This window comes from Vanessa cardui, chromosome 20, assembly GCF_905220365.1.
Source record: "Vanessa cardui chromosome 20, ilVanCard2.1, whole genome shotgun sequence".
Lineage (NCBI taxonomy): Eukaryota > Metazoa > Arthropoda > Insecta > Lepidoptera > Nymphalidae > Vanessa > Vanessa cardui.
This window is the reverse complement of record NC_061142.1, coordinates 5695626-5713308: the sequence shown is the minus strand read 5'-3', so window position 1 is coordinate 5713308 and position 17683 is coordinate 5695626.

Here is a 17683-nt window from a genome sequence, read left to right as displayed (position 1 = left end):
TAATATACCATATGTGTAACCACCAATCCTCATTAAAGTAACGTGGTGGAATACGCTTTGAGCATACTCCTCAAAACGAAAGGTTTTTGACCAGCAGTGGGCCATCAATAAGTTTTACTTTACTTTTTACAAACAATATATTGTATGTTTTGGTAAAACGCGGAATATTTAAGAATTGTAAAGTTGATCGTTCATTGATCTCAAATACTTCGACGATGCATTGTATTATTTCTTTTATATTGTAACAACTGGCAAATTTTGGAATAAATTATTTTTTTAATTTGTAAATGGTGTTAAGCCTGAGCAACCAGCATGGGAGGCTTAAATGTAACCACTACCATAAGCCCAAGACTCCTCGAGGCCTGGCTCTAACCATGGACTTGTTTCGCGATCGGTACCACGCTACGCAAACCGATTAAAGCAATATTAAACTCTATTCGAACGACGCACGGTGTCATTTACGTCGTTATCAAACCATACTGATAACAACGTGAACGCTTCGCATAGCAGAATCGAATGACGAACGAAAAACCTACACTTATCCATACCAATGCCAAAGCGCCCAAGTGTACAGAATAAAATGACGCGATGTCTCGAGAAATAGCCACCTCAATTTGCTCGAATAGATTAATAACAATTAACACCGAATTGGCACAACAGGACGAGAATATTCTGCATGACAAGCTAAGGTCGCAGTCTTGTTGATGAAAAAGAGGCGTTATTTCAAAATACCTATTGCGGAATTTCAGGACCGAAATCAACTTCATAACAATTAACGATACGACCCCCGCCTCTAAATTCCTCGCCCCGAGCGTGCCCGCTATACGTGGCGATACGACGCCTTCGCATAGATAGAATAGAGAGCGGTTTCGGAACGCACCCGTACATGAAGCGCCTGTGTGAGAGACTCGCCGCTGTGTGCGCGTGCATGTGAACACTCACACAGGCGCGGTGCCGGTGAGCGCTGTTCACCGCACTCTGTGAGCGCAAACAACCATCTATAAGGCCACGCTATAGCTGACAGAGGGACGCGCCGCGCCACAAGCCGGCTTTAATTTATATATTTTCTTTGTTTTAAAACTCTAATGACAGCATAGAAGGATAACGTTTGAAGGAAATAAGTAAAATTTGTTTTGATTTAATATTAAAAAATTAAGTACTTTTATTAATGCAATTATAATACAAATATTGATAGATTTTCTGTACGATAAATAAATTTTACAATACAAAGAGAAAGTAAATTATAGACGTGCGTGGCTAAATATTAATAAAAAAGAACTCTTATCCAGACATTTTTTTCTTATGAGAAATTTTGACTATACGAATGCTTAAAAAATTGTTTAGATTTGATTCCTTCAAAAAGACTTTGCTTAAAGACCGGTTATATAGTATAAAATTATAAATAACTGTCTAAATCAAATACAATATTAAATAGTAATCTTAATAATTCAAATTACATTTGAAATATTATTGAAACATATGTAGTAACTTATTATTATAAATAATAGTTTAATGAAATCTCGATGTAGGTTTTATTGTTTTTTTCTATTTATGATGCAAAAATGAGTGGAAATAGTATTAATAATTTTAGTAAATTACTTTAATGAATATTAAATATTAAAAAAAGAAAAAAACATTTTGGTTATAGTTTATATCGTAGAAGTATTTTAAATAAATCTTTTTATAAGAATTATAACAAAATGACAATGATGTATATTTTATAATATTATTATACATTATAAAATAACGATTTAAAAGTGCTTTGAGAGAGCGTTTTTGATTTATTTTTGTAAGAAATAATCTTTTGTTGTTTTTTTTTATTGTTATCTATATTGAGTCAATTAAGTGAAGTAGAAAAATATTATAAACGGAATTTTGTCGTCATAATTTAAAATAAATGTTGCTTGATCATTTTAATAATTGATAGATATTTTTAATCGATTTTAGTATCAGATAATTAAAGTTGGATTTTTTCTAAATTTTTCAAAAATATTTATCTTAAAGTTGATACAGTTAATCTAATTTATTGTAGATGTTTTTCATCGATTTCGATGTAATTTTAGTTCATATGATTTTTCTATAAACTTATAGCACAAGAACAACCCAATATAGTTTCAAGGAAAGCTTACCCTACACTTTATATTTTGCCCTTGAAACTATTTTAATAACTCATTCTATTACCTAAAAAAATCTAAAATAAACTTCCCATACAAACTAAATACTAAAACTGTGTATCGGCTTGAGGCGCGGCGCGGCCGGTATATTTCCGACATAATACCGCTGCGTCGAGCGATTACTACTATATATTCTATATACATTTAATAGCTATACAGGCGCGCATAGAACTGGCCGTACTTATGTGAGCGCTACGTAGCGAGTCAGAGCGTCGCTGTAGCGCTCTAAAGCAGAACTTCGTCTAATCGAATACTATTTTTAAGCGCTTTAGCGCTTCGCTCTCTGGGAGCCCGGCTTATTATTATCGTAGATTGGCGTCGGCGCAACTACACGGCGTTAGAAGGACGTTCCGTTTTAAATATCAGGTTTTATTATTATGAAAAGCGGCGCAGCGGAGTGCGGACGACGCGGCGGACGGCGGTCGGCGGACGGCGGACGGTTGCGTGCGATAACATTTGACATTCGTAATTAGCGGAGCGCGGTCGGTGTCGTGGCGCAGCGAGGCCGGCTTCGCGGACATTCCGCTGGAGTCCGCGGGGCCGGGGCCGGACAAAGAGGTCGCGTTGCGTCAGCGAGCGGGCCTCGCGGCGCGGCAGGCGGACGGCCGCTGCGGCACAGTTTGACAATCGCTCGATGCCCGCCGCCGCTGCCGTCGCGACGCTGCCGTCACGCGCCCGCATTTCGTATACATCCAAATAAAATTACTGATGTCAGCCTTGCCTTGAATGCTTATGCGATTATTTTTTACTTCGAATGTCTAATAAACTAATATTAGTATATGTACACTTCATATGACTTATAAAGTTAGAACCTTCTGAGAATTTTGTATGACTTGACAGGACTTACAATAAAAGGAGCGTTGCATTTCTTCATCGGTACCCACTCATGTTAATTATAATGTTTATATTTCATATGAGACAATATTAATTTCGTATTTTCGACAAAAAGTACTCTATATTTAGGTAACGAGTACTTTTATGCCTCTACATATTACAATTAAAGTATTTTTGGATAAATTGCGAAGGGTTTTTTATGACTTGTACTTAAATATTCGAGAGTCATAGTATGATAAAAGAAACCTACATCGAATTTCACGTATTTAGCAAATTTTGCTTACAAAACCTAAAATAACACACTCTCATTATGAGTCCAAAATTTAGACAAATATAATGAGAGACACGCAAAAAGCTGCTTTATCTCCTTAACGCTACGGTTCATGCGAAAGGACATTGAATTTTATACGTCAGACAAAGTCAAAGAGCAGAGATAGAGATAAAAACAAGTGAGGAAAATATCGGCGCTGCGCGACGAGCGATACCGACTAACGTGGAGTGTAAGGCCGCCGTAAGGGAACAATTGAGAAATACGATTGCAGGAAAATAGACCGTGTTGCATCGCACCAAGCACGAAAATAGCGTGCTCCCATTTCACAATTCGATACTAGTGCTCGATCGTTGACATAAGTCGCGAAATCATAATGAGCTCGGAAAAGAGACTCATTAGAAGTGTCATCAGAAATATTTAGTAGGAATATTATTACAGACTATTAAACAAAACTGTAATTGGTATTTTTTCCTACGTTTTAAATTGGTTCCGTACAGCGGGAAACGTTTTAAATTTAGATCGTATTCGAGATACAAAAATAAGATTAAAATAAAGTAGGACGAAATACAAACGATACTTTGTGGTTTAAGACTAGTAATTCGGTTAAGCCACGCATGCCACTTGCAACGTCCACTAATCTGCGACAAGAATAAGATGACTACACACCGTCCTCTACGGATCACCTGCGAAGAACGGACAAGGTGTATTCAACTCATTACGAACACAATCCTTACCCTATATTATATATCTGAAATTTTCCATTTGGGAAAATCGTTAAAACCTATAAATAGTACATTTTATATTAACCTGCATTTTTAACAAAGGAGTGTATTGTTCCTTTGTTTCAATTTTCCAGTGATCGTTGGGAATAATAAGTTGCCCGCGACTCCATTCGCCGGAAAAAAAGGTTTTTAATATTGCTCATCCCATGTCGAAATCGTTACTATCGGTTAATTTATATAGGACAAGGATAGCGCCCCGGCTTTGTATACTAAGAATTAAAGATATTATTTAGCAATTAGTAATCTTTCAGGAGCAGTTTGATGATACAAAGAGATTTCTTGAATGTACGTAGGCCACCATCTAGCGTTAATACTAGTTAGATAATACGGTCAACGTAATATTTCTAAAGCTGTCTTACATACATGTTTTTCATTTACATATAAATAATTATCAAACTTGGAAATTGTTGTGATTTTATTTAAGTTATTAATATTATACAATCAAGCTTAGTTACCCACGTAGTTTAAGTAGAGTAGTTAGTACTCTAGAGATGTATGTAGAGTCACTTATTGGAAAAAAAACGATGTATCGTTGATTCTTTCTACACTATTCTTGATTAAAATACGGATCATACATTTTAAAATTTTATGCTTTTTTAATAATCGGATGCGATAATTTTTCCTCGAGGCATTAATATAGTTATATAGTCGTATATAAACAATTCATGTGACACCTTGTTACAACTGTAAATTATAAGCTACTAGCTATTTCACGCGGTTTCATTCGCGTAAAATGGTACTCAGCCCTGTGGGTTAAGTACAATGTAATATAAATAGCCTTTCTTTATAAACAGGCTATTTTATGCAATTTGTTTTTCTTTTAAATATACTAGTATATTTAAAAGAATGGGTCCTGATATCAACACATTCAAACAAACAAATACTTTAGTTTAATATTCAGGATATATAATATACTCATATCGATCGGGTATTTATTAAAAATTGAACAATTAAAATTTACAAATAATTTAACACTTTTTAAATGTAGAATGGAATGCATGAAGACAGCAAGGATTTTTGATTAATTTTCAATTAGAATACATGTGAATAAATGACTCACATTTAAATGGTCACCATCGCCCATGATATACACATCAACTTTACAGGAAATTATTTACAAGTGCTCTTACTATGCATCAACGGTAGCGGCAGCTATGAACCTAAGATATATGTATTTCCACTGACTTACCCTTTAAAATACAGTGTACCAAAATATTTTTGTTAGGCTGTAAAATATAAATAAGTGGACGGTTCCCAGCTGTAGCAAAAAGCCTTTCTGTTACTTATATAAAAAGCCAGATCAATACCATAAGGATTGTATTTTATTCAACTTTATCTGGTATCTTTATAAATATATAATTGTTCCATACGTGTCTATGAGACTGAACTAAGTCCAGACACTAAGCCTCCTAAATTTGATAAATTTGTTTGAGTGGTTAATTAAAAAAGATACTACTAGTATATATTAGAGTCTACTCATATATATTATCTGTTAGAACCCGAGACTGGCCGTTAGTTGAATATAAAAAGAATAAAAATAATTATTATTTTGTACATAATGTCTCTTTAAATTTCGCCTTTTTCCACTGCTGGGCTAAGGCCTCCTCTCCCTTTAAGGAGGAGGTTTGGAACATATTCCACCACGCTGTTCCAATGCGGGTTGGTGGAATACACATTCAGACACATGCGAATTCCTCACGCTGTATTGTTAAAACGTCTTAGCCTAATTTAACTTTAATATTTATTTGATTTTATAGTAAGCAAGTACCTACCTATGTAAACTGTAAGAGAAATAAAATGAAATAAATAAAAACGCTCTACGTAGAGCGAATGTTGGGTTTTTCTTTGACTATTTACTATGCGACTTGCTTAAAAAAATACTTATAAAATGCTTACAGCATTAAGGGAATGTAAATAATAAACAACTAAATTTACAGACATACTTGGGACTTTTAACTTGTGATGTTATTACGATGTAAAAAAAACCTTAGAAATGTTTTTTATGGATACATAATTATTATTAATTAAAATAAATTAATAAATTAAATTAAATTAATAAAGTCTAAAATTTTATTTATCTTCAAAAATTTGTTCCTTATAAATGTAGTATATAAGGTATAAGATAATTTAAAATTCCAAAAGACATGAATCTGAACTGAATAAAAAAATAATAATCATTCTCCATTGCGTCCTGACATAGTATTTCATGCATAATTTCCGAACGTATTCATCAATGTATATCAATCTGGTGTTGTCATGTTGACAGTGACTCAACTGTGACGTCATGGGGTACTGTATTAACCTATCTTTAAGATACGGACTTGTGTGATTTTATCCAACTAGGGAATCCCAATTAATCAGGATCCTGTAGATACATGCATTTGAATTTTTCCTTAATGTAAAATGTATTTTATTACAATATTTTATGTATAGATTTAAGAAATAAAGTAACAGTTTTTTAATCCCACTGAAGAGTTAAGACATGAAATATTTGTGGCAAAATTTCATTGTAATACGGCACATGCAGTTTTCCTCACGATGTTTTCCTTCACCGCTGTGCGTTATATCAATTATAAACACAAATTAAGCACATGGATATTCAGTGGTGCCTACATGGGTTTGAACTCTCAATTACCTTTAAGATACGGCTCAGATGACGTTCTAAACATTGGGCGATCTCGGCTCCAAGACATCCTTTTTTTATTATTATGTTATAATAACAATTATTTTTTATAAATATGTATTAATAAATATTATCTCGAGTTTTTCCAATTCTTCTATTTGTAATTATTTGTCTTCATTGGAAGAGCGACATATTGTATCATAATCTTTGTTTTTGGAAAAATATATTTTTTTAAATTAATCTACAAGTACTTCCTCAAGCCCTTGACAAGAATATAGAGAAACCAATACATAGGAGTGTTTAAAACGTAAAATGGTATACAGGCTATGTTGATATTCATCCCACTTTAGAAATAAGGTTTCTAATACCACAAATATCGTTAAAAAAAATAACCGGTAATATTACATAGACAGTTGTGCTTTGTTGTTGTATCTTAAACGTAAGGAGACCGCTTAAAATTATATTTAATATAAAATATAGGTTTCTCTTCAGTGTGGTCACGGACGTGAAAAAAAAAATTCAATAGATAGCAAGAAGGTCGCTAACTGCATGGTAAGCGGCGGTGTAACCTAACCTTAGTAATAACATTAAGTATTAGGCATAGGTTACATTGTTAACTACAGCCGTGATCTAAGCTCCTGTCTTGTAACTGGTGCTTTGCCCCCCTAACAGTGAAAGATAACACAAATATTATTTGTTAATATATGTGTCATGACAGTGTTTTTGTTTTATTTGCATGATGATGATGTCTTTCTAACATATCGGCTACAGTGCTCATTGTCAAAAAAGACTAGCCAGATGGCTAGCACAAGTGCGTGCACAAATTCACACGACGTGAGGCTGCTACTTTTAATCATCAGAGACACAATGGTATTCTATTGGTTCACTGAGGGGCTTGAACCCGAGACTTCGGTTACCATTACTCTACCATTTACTCTATGAGGTATTTTGAAATAAGAACACAAGGATACATAGGCAAATGTTAAACACTTCTATCACAAGGTCTGGCTAAGATGGTACTAACATTGCTGTTCATTTGTTGTCAACCGTGGGATCTAAGCGGCTATGTCTCTTGTGGATGTAATTACACTGACTCATTCAGTCCTCAAACCGGTACACAGCGCAGAGCGTTATTTCTTCGCGATTGAATCTGTTGGTAGGTACTGTTGGTATTGAGTAGACCTCCTCAAGGTCTTGTAACAAATTAAAAAATGACGACAACCTAGTAGTAATCTGTGTGTATATTTATAGTCATAATACGACGTACCATTACAGAAAAAAATATTATATTTTTTAGAATCCTTTGATCATAAACGTTTATAAAAAAAAAATTAATTCTGTATTTTTTTTACTTTTATGTTAATAATTGGTTTTCATTTTTAATTGAATCGTTTAATATTTTATAATGATCCTGTTATGTAGGGCGCAATCACAACTAATAATAATATACCTTTGCGGACTGAGAAACTTAAAATCTGAATAATTATTGTATATTAATAAAACGTCTTCCTTATTTTTATAAGTATTTATCGCCAGCGATTTTTCACAATACATAATGTAATAAATGTGTTTGTTTGTAAAATAATAAAAGTAGCGTGCAGGATACACAAACGACCAGAGACCAGTAAAAATTTATTTTTTTAATAATACTCTGTATCTTCAAGTAATAAAGAGTATTTTTGTTTATTTTTTATGAATGGGGTCCTAATGAGTCACCTATTGTAAATCACCAGTGCCAATAGACATTGGCGCTGTAACTATTCCTCAGATCCTTCATACTCTATCTACCAACCCCGGCGACGTAGCATGTGGGATACATACTTGGTGCTCTTTGTTACATTAGCTGACGTACACTTCTAACGGATAAACAACCGTGCTAAGTATTGCTGCTTGGCTGAATATGATCAGTGGATGGTACCCAACCAGATGCCCTTGCACAAAGCCCTACCAATAAATAGTTACTAAGTAACTGTAGTACCATTCATTACTATCATACCCTACTTCTACTAAGACAACAACCTTATTTAAAAAAAGGTAAGAAATTGAATACAAAATAGTTTGATATAGAATAATATATAGTAAAAAGCTAAGTATAAAAAGATTCAGTAGTACAGATATTTTCAAAGACCGTTGTAATATAAGATTTTAATGGTTTTTTTACTTAGACGGTTAAAATTTGTAGCGATTATTGCTTTTTAACGAAATGAATGAATGTAAGATCTATGTAATATAGTGTCTATGGAAGAAAATGTACCTTACCCTTTAACGTTATGAGATTTTTAAACGAGACAAAACATTACATCGTTAGAAAAAAATAAAGTCTCCTTTTAACTTAGTAAATTCGCAAATATTTCATTCAAATGTAAAAAATTACATAAATTACATCAATATATAATTATGTAATGTATATCTTGTCATGTTTTTGTTATTGCCAGCGCACTATTAGAGAACAACAACAACTAAGCAGGATATATATACATTTATATAGTTCTGATAGACTTTCACAAGTCTGTGCGCAAACACAGGTGCATGTTTTATCCCTCGCGCTCATAATTCGATAGAGAGTTACGCAACTTCTCTCCTTCTGCTGGAAATAATATCGGCAAAAAAAACAAAAACTTTTTATTGATAAGAGTCTAGATTTGAACTCGTACCTTGAGATATAGGCTTTCAAGTCAACTACATCATAAGGCAATTTAATTAGCTTTATAATTAAAAACAATGATTATTTGTATTAAACTATATTTTAGAAATAAAGAAATATTCTAATGAAAATTGCAGGAACATATTAAACGTTCTTTGTATCAAAAAACATTCTCGTAAATTTCATTAATTCAGAAGCAGTGTTCGTAGTTTGCACTTTTGTTTACTTCTGGATAGAAGATGCACTCAAAGAGAATCACTAGCTACCGTTTAGCGGGAATTTCATGTGACTACTAATTTAAATTCTTTTACTTGCATAATTTAGATGTTTTCAAATTAAATCTTCGATTAAAAATTATGGCCAATTGCGTTTGACTAATTTGATTCAAATTAGATATACCTTAGGTTATTTTAACATAAAATAAACCATTTGGTATATCACGTTTAAAAATAAAAACATTTTACAGCATTTCAATTGTTTTTTTCGAGGGATCGTTCCATCTCCACGCATCGCCTATTAGTGAAATAAAATATTGTGAAATTCTGGGATTTCAAACTGTTTCAATTTTTATGTTTAAATCTTTAATAAAGGATGCGATTTGTTTTAAAAATTAAATTATGTTATTAATTTATTTTTTCATCTATTTATTGGTATCTCAACTTGGTATCTCATTTAAATGTGAAAATATAATTTTTATTTTTTGTTTAAAGAAATTATTTAGTGTAATGTATCCGAATTTTACATTAACTTTTAAATATTCTGTATTAGATAATGCTTACGTGCCACGAAGATAATTTTCCAAGGAGACAGATATGTAATGTGCTTGACTTCTTAAATTGTCTTTATTTTAAATCATCATAAACGTACCTAATTTATATAAAGATTAAAAGCTGCGACATTAATGATAGCCTCTCGGGTTCCAACTGAAATGTTGCCCCGGCAACACTGTTTTTAAATCACAGCCGAATCTCTGATCATTCATTAACGAGAGTGGCTTATTGTAGCAGGACAAACAGCATCTGAAATGTAGTGCTATCGATACAAACTTCTACCATATAACATAAACATGCAAAATGCATGATGATTTCATTTATTTTCAAAATGTACAGCCATTATTTGATTTCAGTTCAAAAATTTTCAATCAATTATAATGATTTTAATTTCACCTATTGGTTTTGTGATAGTGGCTTGGGTGAGCCACTGTCCAATTATTGAAATCCCAAATTTAAGGCTTGAAACACGAGTGAGCCAGTGTAATTACAGCTTGTTTGTTAGTTAATATCTAAGGTCTTGTAGTTACTGTTAGTACTAGTATCTCTCGGTGACCATTTCTACAAAGTGTCAGCCAATGCTAAGCCGTTTTCCTAAAGTGAATAAAAATCTATAAACGGATCTTGTTTTAATCAAGAATATCTATCATGTCAAAATATAGTTAAGTCTAATAATAGCCATTAGTATGCCATGTCACCAGTGGCGTGCAAAAAACATATAAGCACTACATACCCTGTGATAGAGTGAAACCGTACTTTTATATTAATTTTATAAAAAGGGAATTTTAATTAGATTTTATGTCGTATTTGATGGCAAAAGTAAAGTCAGGAAATGTTTCACTTCTGAGATAAGCCTTCTTCTATTGAGGAAAAGGTTTGAATCTTATTCCACCGTTCTGCTCCAATGCGGGTAGATACAAATGAGGATCAGATCAGATCTTCACATGCAGGTACTTCAGGAAAATCATCAGGATGATGTCTGTTAACACACAGCACTATTTGACAAAACGCAAATGATAATACGCATACAAAATTGAAAATAATCATTCACAAATTCTAAATCCCGAGCCATCGTGGCGCAAATATTTATATAAGGTAGTTTCGGTTATGGTATTAATATGATTTACATATTTAATGATAGATATTATAGCAGTGCAAGAAAGCAATCACAAAAAATAATCTAAATATTCAAAAATGTACGATCTTTTTATAGGCTTATATTAAAATAATAAATTTGAAAAAAGTGTTTCTTTCTGTAAGTTTATTGGCGTGTGATGAAAGCTGTAAGCTGGTTTCGCATTACATATTATAAAATAGCAATTGAAACGTTTAAGATAAAATGAATGTCCCAAAGAAAGGATTAATTCCATATATCTTAATGCGTTTTTTTTATTATACATAAAGTATGTTATAGAGTTTAAGAGACATTATAACTCTTGTTCTAAGCAGAACTAGGTTTCTAGGGAAAATGTTCGAATGACGAACATTTGCGTCATCTATCCACTTTATAAAAGTAAACACGCACGTGGCGAGAATATTCCTCGATTTTAGTCTTTATCGCTATTCAAATAAGGACTACATTGTTCAGATGAATTTAAGTTTCCTAATAGGACTTCACTGTAAAAAATATCGTTTGGAGTGACTTGAACTAAATACAATTTTTTGTAACATTTTGGATTAAAAAACATATATTTAAAAACATGCATAATGACATGAAATCGTCTTCTTTTTTTTTAATTATAATCTGGACAAAATGTTGAATATATTTGAAAATGGAATGATTAAAAAGCAAATTGTAATTATTTTGATTTAGACCTTTTATAACTTCGCTGAATGCTTCCATTTTGTAGCGTGATCGTCAACGGACTGATTTTTATTAACTACTACGTAATTCTACGAAACGGTGTATTTATATAACGCGCGCGAAGGTTATAATTGTTTGCGACTGAAGTTCTGTGATAAGGCCCGAGTCAGAAATATTCCTTTGCATAAAACAATCGTATATATAACTTAAAAACTCTGTCTCTTTCTGGATTTTGGAAAATTTTCGTACTTTCTCTATTGTTGCCTCTGTTATACAGGCGAGTGTTTTGTTTAGCTGCATTGTTTAAGGGCTATTTATATGGCTGCGGATTATAAGGCCTCAGGTTAGAATACCGGACCGAGATTGTAAAAGTTTTTGGGGTTAATCTGAAATTATTTCTCAGGAGCGATTTGAGTTGACTACTTGACGGTGTTACACTGCGGTACCTCGGAAAGAACGTAATGCCGTGAACTCTGAAACGCCTTTCTCTCCGGTCTTGTCGTATAACCGTTCCATCAGGCAACGAGAGTCAAGGAATAGAGAGTGTGTCTGTGTTTGTGACCAACACCAGTGAACTATAACATTTCCTGCGTATATAAAATTTGTCGCAATTGTCGAAACGCAGCCTAGAAGATATTGTGTAGGTGACGATAATTGTTAGTGGATACGGATGCAAAGTGACTAAGAACAAATTCTAATATGTTTTTAATAAAGATGTAATCATTAGAAATAATGCGGGATTATCAATAAATAACAATTAAAATAAGTATCACTACACACATGACTGCTATGCTTATGTATAAAAAATGTATTATAGTCTGATTTATAATTTTTACGGCACCTTTTTAAAAGCATTTTATTTGATAAGCGAACATGCGCTTTGAGGCAGATATATGTATGTATCATATCGATTTTTTTTTGTTAATTATCTTTTCAAACCATGATGTAAAAGTTGGACACGTTTTTCATTGTGATGATCGACTAATATACGTAGCTGACAATGTTTCATAAATTATTTCACAAATAGTCAGCTGAGCATAAGGCTGCATCATGGACGCAAGCTAATCAACCTCAATGAATGTTGATGGCACGGGACGGAGCTCTAGTGTTGATTTTAATGAATATTTTCTTTATAAAATGGCCGCAAGACTTTACGACTTTAATGAAGTTTCTAGTTATCTGTGGATACTAATGCTATATAAATGTTTGATATAAAAGTTTATGTATCAAAATTTTAATAAAATCATTAGTCATCCTGTGTGTTATGAAAAAACTTTTGTTCAAATATAATAGAGCGATCTAGAATAAGGCTCTCGCCGTTTTACTATTGCAGCAAACTTGACATTTTCCTATGCAGACGAGAGAATGACGAAGATCCACGCTTTTACTGCCAAAATCTATATGAAACTGAAAATATTTTTTTTTAATTAAATTTTTTATCAAAATAAATATAAAAATATAATTTAATTTAATATTATTCTTTACACGATTATTTTAGTATAAAAATATTTTAAATTAATCATCATTAGACAATATACATAATTTTTACACGTTAGTCCCTATTTTTTTTATTCTTGGAATATTCATGGGACAATGAGTGAACTACTTACAACATGAGGCCTATTTTAATATTGTTTCCTTTTCATTGAAACATTAATATGACTATTGAAAAAATTCACATGAAGTAACGATAGATCACCCTTATAAAGAGTATGTATCTTATTAATTGTTACAAATACAATGTAATAAATGAATAACAATAAAAACAGAAAAGTTGTGTTTGGAAAATAACTACCAACGTACATGGCCTGCTTTCTCACATAGTTGTGTAAAGTGACACCAAGTGAGGAGTCAGCTTTTCGTTCGAAATGATACACCAGGCGACATGGTGTCACGACTGCATAGATAGCTCAAAGAATTATAGCCGTTATTGAATATGTTTAAGGACTATAATCGTTTATCAATATTTTATGAGTGTTTTAAGCGTGTTGTATTTTCACTGTAGTGCAGATCGCGCAAAATGCGGCACCGTGGCTCTTGTGCACATTGCATCGTGTAATGTGCATGCGCACCTTGCGCATAAAAATATACCGAGTATTTAGCGATGACGGCCAGTTTGCTGCTCGTTGGGTCGTTTTTTGAATATAAATATAATTATTCCGATATAGCAGTAAATGATAGCCTTGCACACAGTGACATCTTGTGCTCGTAGAGAATTTATGTCTTATTTATGTATAAGAAGGTATTCTTAAAACCACTAATTAATAATAGGTGGGCAAGCTCTGCGCAAAAGTAAAATTATGTAACATTACATCTTAAATACTAAAATATTGAATGTAGTTTAAATTTAAAGTAATAAATACGCAAGTGCCGCATCGCTATAAAAATTATAAATTTTAAAAATGTTTTTAATTTCACTGGATATGTGTAATATTTGAATAACAAACGATTTAATCGATACGCAAATACGTGTATTCTAACGAATAAAAATTACATAAAATCCTGCGATGACCGACTGGTCTATGCAACATTAATGCGTCCATTTCGGGCTGTAAGCCTTTATTAGTAAATAGGCATTACATATACGTATCGAGTTTATTCAGGCAAATGAATTTTTGACCAATATGTACGTTGTTTTAGGTATATTTACAGCACAACAGACGGTAATACACAATATAAGTGCAACGCAAGGCTTAATAATAAAAAACGTATCGCCTTATTTACTTAACATTCGCTTATAATTATCAAAGCGCTTTGTCATGGCGATAAGCAATACCAATTCACGATCGCGAACGAAAGTGTATTGTGTGTACGAATGCATTGCAAAACGTTTTATTTTCAGAACATTAGTTTTAAATATTCCCATTGTGCGCTAATAGGATAGATAGTTCGAAATTAACGCCGAACGAATTTTCCTCTTTGTTATATTATTGGGCAACAGTATCGATCTGCGTGCGGCACATTGCTGCGGCGCGAGTCGGCTCGATCGACGCCACGTGAACATCGCAGGCCATGGAACGCGACTGTTCGACTACCATGACATGAGGTGTTTTGCTAAACTCACCAAAACACGGTAAGGGCGTCGTCGCGATTCATGCAAGTGGCGCACTCTCGTGAGAGATGACGGAACAGATAAATCTAAGGACTATGCAAATAATCGATTGCATTTCCTAAGCCGTGACTAAGAACAAATTCTAATATGTTTTTAATAAAGATGTAATCATTAGAAATAATGCGGGATTATCAATAAATAACAATTAAAATAAGTATCACTACACACATGACTGCTATGCTTATGTATAAAAAATGTATTATAGTCTGATTTATAATTTTTACGGCACCTTTTTAAAAGCATTTTATTTGATAAGCGAACATGCGCTTTGAGGCAGATATATGTATGTATCATATCGATTTTTTTTTGTTAATTATCTTTTCAAACCATGATGTAAAAGTTGGACACGTTTTTCATTGTGATGATCGACTAATATACGTAGCTGACAATGTTTCATAAATTATTTCACAAATAGTCAGCTGAGCATAAGGCTGCATCATGGACGCAAGCTAATCAACCTCAATGAATGTTGATGGCACGGGACGGAGCTCTAGTGTTGATTTTAATGAATATTTTCTTTATAAAATGGCCGCAAGACTTTACGACTTTAATGAAGTTTCTAGTTATCTGTGGATACTAATGCTATATAAATGTTTGATATAAAAGTTTATGTATCAAAATTTTAATAAAATCATTAGTCATCCTGTGTGTTATGAAAAAACTTTTGTTCAAATATAATAGAGCGATCTAGAATAAGGCTCTCGCCGTTTTACTATTGCAGCAAACTTGACATTTTCCTATGCAGACGAGAGAATGACGAAGATCCACGCTTTTACTGCCAAAATCTATATGAAACTGAAAATATTTTTTTTTAATTAAATTTTTTATCAAAATAAATATAAAAATATAATTTAATTTAATATTATTCTTTACACGATTATTTTAGTATAAAAATATTTTAAATTAATCATCATTAGACAATATACATAATTTTTACACGTTAGTCCCTATTTTTTTTATTCTTGGAATATTCATGGGACAATGAGTGAACTACTTACAACATGAGGCCTATTTTAATATTGTTTCCTTTTCATTGAAACATTAATATGACTATTGAAAAAATTCACATGAAGTAACGATAGATCACCCTTATAAAGAGTATGTATCTTATTAATTGTTACAAATACAATGTAATAAATGAATAACAATAAAAACAGAAAAGTTGTGTTTGGAAAATAACTACCAACGTACATGGCCTGCTTTCTCACATAGTTGTGTAAAGTGACACCAAGTGAGGAGTCAGCTTTTCGTTCGAAATGATACACCAGGCGACATGGTGTCACGACTGCATAGATAGCTCAAAGAATTATAGCCGTTATTGAATAGGTTTAAGGACTATAATCGTTTATCAATATTTTATGAGTGTTTTAAGCGTGTTGTATTTTCACTGTAGTGCAGATCGCGCAAAATGCGGCACCGTGGCTCTTGTGCACATTGCATCGTGTAATGTGCATGCGCACCTTGCGCATAAAAATATACCGAGTATTTAGCGATGACGGCCAGTTTGCTGCTCGTTGGGTCGTTTTTTGAATATAAATATAATTATTCCGATATAGCAGTAAATGATAGCCTTGCACACAGTGACATCTTGTGCTCGTAGAGAATTTATGTCTTATTTATGTATAAGAAGGTATTCTTAAAACCACTAATTAATAATAGGTGGGCAAGCTCTGCGCAAAAGTAAAATTATGTAACATTACATCTTAAATACTAAAATATTGAATGTAGTTTAAATTTAAAGTAATAAATACGCAAGTGCCGCATCGCTATAAAAATTATAAATTTTAAAAATGTTTTTAATTTCACTGGATATGTGTAATATTTGAATAACAAACGATTTAATCGATACGCAAATACGTGTATTCTAACGAATAAAAATTACATAAAATCCTGCGATGACCGACTGGTCTATGCAACATTAATGCGTCCATTTCGGGCTGTAAGCCTTTATTAGTAAATAGGCATTACATATACGTATCGAGTTTATTCAGGCAAATGAATTTTTGACCAATATGTACGTTGTTTTAGGTATATTTACAGCACAACAGACGGTAATACACAATATAAGTGCAACGCAAGGCTTAATAATAAAAAACGTATCGCCTTATTTACTTAACATTCGCTTATAATTATCAAAGCGCTTTGTCATGGCGATAAGCAATACCAATTCACGATCGCGAACGAAAGTGTATTGTGTGTACGAATGCATTGCAAAACGTTTTATTTTCAGAACATTAGTTTTAAATATTCCCATTGTGCGCTAATAGGATAGATAGTTCGAAATTACCGCCGAACGAATTTTCCTCTTTGTTATATTATTGGGCAACAGTATCGATCTGCGTGCGGCACATTGCTGCGGCGCGAGTCGGCTCGATCGACGCCACGTGAACATCGCAGGCCATGGAACGCGACTGTTCGACTACCATGACATGAGGTGTTTTGCTAAACTCACCAAAACACGGTAAGGGCGTCGTCGCGATTCATGCAAGTGGCGCACTCTCGTGAGAGATGACGGAACAGATAAATCTAAGGACTATGCAAATAATCGATTGCATTTCCTAAGCCGTGTACATTGCTGCATCAATATATAGCTCGAATTTGCTTTATTCAATGCGTGCGGCAATGTATTGCAAACAACTGAGAGTAATGGTCGGTCAGAGGAAGTGAAA